This window comes from Dipodomys spectabilis, unplaced genomic scaffold (genome assembly GCF_019054845.1).
Source record: "Dipodomys spectabilis isolate Male_0828 unplaced genomic scaffold, ASM1905484v1 ptg000430l, whole genome shotgun sequence".
Classification (NCBI taxonomy): domain Eukaryota; kingdom Metazoa; phylum Chordata; class Mammalia; order Rodentia; family Heteromyidae; genus Dipodomys; species Dipodomys spectabilis.
Window position 1 is genome coordinate 276,079 of NW_024871107.1, and position 5,115 is coordinate 281,193.

The 5,115-nt window shown below is 40.0% G+C and overlaps 1 pseudogene; it reads right to left on the reverse strand.

Annotated features, from left to right (window-relative positions):
- Window positions 1-1,148: 1,148 nt before the first annotated feature.
- Window positions 1,149-4,559, reverse strand: LOC122097739 (annotated as a pseudogene).
- Between the last annotated feature and the right edge of the window lie 556 nt (window positions 4,560-5,115).

A 5,115-nucleotide genomic window follows, 5' to 3' on the forward strand; every position in this document is an offset into this window, starting at 1 on the left:
ATCATTACAACACTGATTTTGTGATAGGTCGGTGGTTCGGAGTAAATCTAGTCTTAAGTTTATTGGTTGGGGAATGATCATTTCCAGTAAGGGCAGGGACTTTCTAACTTAGCAGTTACAGGATAGGTTAAATCATACATAGCAAGCATATTATAAGTTGGGGTAGGTGGGGCCAATCACAGGAATGCTGAGGGCGCTATTCCTGGATTATTTCCCGACCTACATTGCTTCCTGATAGAGTTGGGAGATAATCGGTCAGGGCAGTCTGAGATTCCTGGACAGATCAGGGCTGTCTGATTTCTTAGTTATTTTTACTGTTACATTTTCTTAGAACATGAACTGACACTCTTTTTCCAGTAGCAGATATTTTCCTTAGAGTTTCTGAAATCACTGCCAACTTATTTGTCCTCTCACTGACACGTCCAACTACAGGAGTCAACTTCTCCACGCTGATGACAGGCCATCTCAGAGGTATTCACAGGGCTGTTTCCTCTCTCCATCTCAGGCCTTTCTACTGAAAGAACATCCTTACTAAAAACTTTTTAGTTGTTTCTAGTGAGGAAGAAAAGTAAGGCCTAGTTGCAGCCATGGAACCAAGAATTGAGGACCATGGCTAGAGCAAAACGCCCTGAGAAAAGATGGATTCATTTTTGTCAAAGACATAAGTCTCTATGGGAACTCTCATTCTAACTGATTTTCTTCCCAGTAATATATTCACAGAATATGTAGACTATGTAATGAATGAACAATGACATATGCATAATATTTGCGAATATGGAGGGAATTAAGAAAAAACTGCAATGGCCAGAAGTAACTGGTTCCTTGAAAGAGAGCTGGTAGGTTCTTTGTTTGGCCTCTAAGCCTTTTAGCACAGTATTTTGTATTGCATTCAAACATATGAAGTTCTTAAAATGTAAAATCAGGACAAATAGTTAAAAATAAGGAAATTTTCCTAATAAAGTATCACAAACTGCATCTTTCAATTCAGAAGTACTTAACTTGAAATTTTTCTCACGTTAAATTGCCTTTTGTTCTACCTAAGAGTTGATATTCGAAAATTCCTAAAGAGAATTTTTTTTTCTTTTCTTCCTTTTTAAGGAACCATAGTGAGGTCCATCTGTTTCTGCTGTGAGCTCTTTCTTCCACTTACTGCCCAGTTGCTGTCAATACTCATCCCCATACGAGACAAGCACCTCACATCCTGCCTTGATGATATGACAGGTTTGGTAGAAGATCTACCTGTCGTACAGAAAGGCCCTCGGATTCTGATTCTCAGCTTACCTGCCACAGTTCATATACCTAAAGTTGAAGCAGGCACAGGAAGGAAACATAAGAGGGTAAGTTTCTGCTCCCTTTGTATCTACTCCTAATACTCATCCACTCTAGAACTCTAAGTGCACTGTTTTCAAAGCCCAGTTCCAGACTTCTCTTAATCCTTATTTGTCAAAAATAGATTGATTTCCAGATTCTCTAAATTGAGTTAAAGTTTATGTCATAGATTTGGTTGGGGACATGTACTCTGTTTCTAGATTAGCACACATCATTTGACATTTGGCCCAAGTAATTTTCCTTAGATTGGACTCACTCATGCACCTGTCGCCACTATGTTCCCATAGAAATTCAGAGAACCCTTTGTCTTATAAAGACAATAGAGGGAAATTTGTTTATTCATGATGTCGTTTCATGATAAGACAATGGTTCCCCATGGCACAGGGCTGCAGGACATATCACAGACCCACTGCTTTCTGAACCTCACCACTGCTCCAACTCTACTTCTACGTGTTTGAGTGTACCCTAATAGACTAAAGTTCTTTCCTGTAGGTTGTTAGGGCACTATGTAATTTGCAAAAACTAGGAAGAAAAATTATAGTTAAATACTCCTACAATGAAATTGTCATTTCTGTCTCCACATGTGTTTCGCAATTACTCAGGGAATATGATTTATTCAACTACTGAGGTTAATTCTTTGACTCGTATACAGTATGTGCTTTATAGATGCAGGATCTATGAATGAAGTTAGGCCCTTTGCTTTTTCTTCTGATGTCTTAATTTTGTCTCTCATGGAAATCTTTATTTTGATACAGTACACATATATATGCATACATACATGCATACATACATACATACATAGCAGAGCTAATGATTGAACTCAGTAACTAAACTTAACTCTTGCAATACAATACTCTACCACTTGAACCACTAGCCCTTTTTGTGTTGTTTATTTTTGAGGTATTTTTTGTCTGTCCAGGGGCTTAAACTCTGTGCCTGAATGTCCTTCAGCTCTTCAACTCAAGGCAAGCGCTCTACCACTTGAGCCACAGCGCCGCTTTTGATTTTCTGGTGGATTATTGGAGATAAGAGTTTCACAGCCTTTCTTCCATGGGCTGGATTTGAACCATGATACTCATATCTGAGCTTTCTGAGTAGCTACTTCCAGGTTTGAGCCACCAATGCGCAGTTTATTTTTGAGGTATTATTTCCCCTGCTGTCCTGGGTTGCCATCCTGCTTGTGCTGGCCTGGGTTGCCATCCTGCTTGTGCTTGCCTGGGTTGCTGGAGATACTTCACTTTATCCAGCCATTGTACTTCCACTGTGGCTGGGATAACAAATGTGCACCAACGTGCTCAGCCATTGGAAGTAATTGGGGTCTTATAATCTTTTATGCTAGGACTGGCATCAGATTGAGATCTCATCATCTCTATCTCAAAAGTCCAAATTAAAGGTTGAGCTATGGAACCCAGCTATACTATTCATATTTTTATTTCTTTTCCCTCAAATATTCATAATTTTGAAAGCACCAAGTACAGCAAAAGAAAAATGGAGATATGGGAATCCATTGAGAAAGGTGTGATGATCACAGTGCAAGTCTTGTGAGGAGAATATCTTCTTAGGAACCATGAAAATGACTGCTGGACTCACTCCAGATGGCCGGGGATTTATCTTTTGCATCTACACATAGCGGTTTCTCCTTTTTGTGATCTGAGTTTCAGAAAGACAAGCTAAAGGCTTTTGAGTAATATTCAGCAAAATCACATTACTTGAGTCCAGTGATGCTCTTTGAGCCTGCATGGATTCAGCAGTTGTGAACACCTAGAATGCCATCTACACATCTGAGGGGATTTATCATAGTCCTAAATGAGGCTCCTTAAGCATGGATGCACTTTGCCTCTAACACACTCTGTTTATATGCACTATACTTTGATCCTAAATCAGAATGTCCATGTTTATGCAGATTCCACAAACACATACAACTATTTTGTCCATGTCCTAGCAATGTTTCATTGGAGGCACAGGGGGACACATGGAGTTAGAGAAAGTGGGGAAAGGGAGGGCATTTCTTACCATCCAGGAGTACCTATTGTCTGCATCTTCATCTTCTATGATCTAGCCCTCATAGGGGCTAAACTGCAAACCCAATGGCAGATCAGATTCCTCATTCCATACTCTAAGCCCAGCCTCAGGAATACTGTACTGACGAATTCTCAGCCCAGTGGGCAGACTGAGGACTGAATGGTCATAATGCCCCTTGTCCACCACATTATCTCTTACAAATATAGGTGGCCCATGAACAGTGTAGCTGTTGATGAAGAAGTTCTGACACTGCTCACAATCTCAGGCAAGAGCAGCAAAAATTAGTAAAGAAATATGTACATTCAGGGGCTTGGAAGGTGGCTCAGTGGTAGAGCGCATGCCTTGCATGCCAGAGGCCCTGCGTTCGATTCCTCAGCACCACATAAGAAAAAAGAAAAAAAGCTGGAAGTGGTGCTGTGGCTCAAGTGGTAGAGCGCTAGCCTTGAGCTGAAGAGCTGAGGGACAGTGCCCAGGCCCAGAGTTCAGGCCCCATGACCAGACCCCCAAAAAATAAAGAAATATGTACATTCTCAGATTTAACAATCATGAGAAAGAGCACAGAATGCATATCATTGTCACTTAGTTCTTCATGTGAAGTTACTAGAGTAAACTAGTAATTGGGGGCCGAATGACCTGATGAATTATTATAAAAGCACATTTGCCTTCTGTTTGACCAAGCACAGAGGGTTACTTACACAGGTAATCATCATCCTGGGGTTTACGGATATCTCCATAAGCATAACTCTTTCTTTCCTGTAGGCTGTATATGCTCATTTTTACCTCCTTTTTCCTACGTCCATGTTAAAAATCAATGGTTAGTTAAGCTGGGGATCAACAATGTTTGTCCCTATTTCTTCAGAAAAGTAAAATCTCTTACTACCAAATTATCATCTATTCTTCTCACATACTCTGGTCCCCCATTAACCTTTGACTCAGAGATACAAAGACTTCACTTTAACATTAACTACAGGTTTCTAATTCAATTTTAAGTTTTGACCATTCCCATTTTCAGGTTTAATTTCTACTTCATTAAATTTCTTATAAAGTGGTCATTGATGAATTTATTCATTCAGAATATTTGTTGAGGTTATGTTAAGTATTGAGCAAAGACCTGGACATACAGGATTGAAAATGTGTGGTCACAGATTTATTAGACACTTTGCGTGTATCTATTATTTTACCTTTTACTTATCGTTTTCAGACAACATGCAGGCTGTACATATTTTTCTTGCCAGTCCTGGGGCTTGAACTCATGGCCTGGGCACTCTCCCTGTGCTTCTTTTGCTCAAGGCTAGCACTCAACAACTTGAGCCACATTGCCACCTCTGGCCTTTTCTGTTCATGTGGTTCCAAGGAATAGAACCAAGGGCTTCATTCATACAAGACACATACGCTACAACAAGCCACATTCCCAGTGCAGTCTGTGCATCTTTATCCATGTTCTTCAGATTAACATTCAGAAGTTCAGGGAGATTGTAAAATGTGTCATGGCGTAAGTGCCTCCATGTGGATAATAACCCAAGTGTGTAACTTCATTGTCAAATTCTTATGTGCTGCTCATTGGAAACCTAATTACTAGTTCCACAGCTTAGTTCAGCCTATGTTTGAACTTTCCAAAGTCCACCTCACATAGTCAGATTACCCTCATCAACCTTGCTAGAATTTCCAAAATTAGTAAATTTCCCAAGTTATTTTCTCTTAACCAAGTTTTGTTTGCAGTATTGTCCTTGTGTATTTGCTTCTCCAGGAGTGAACCCTGGTTTC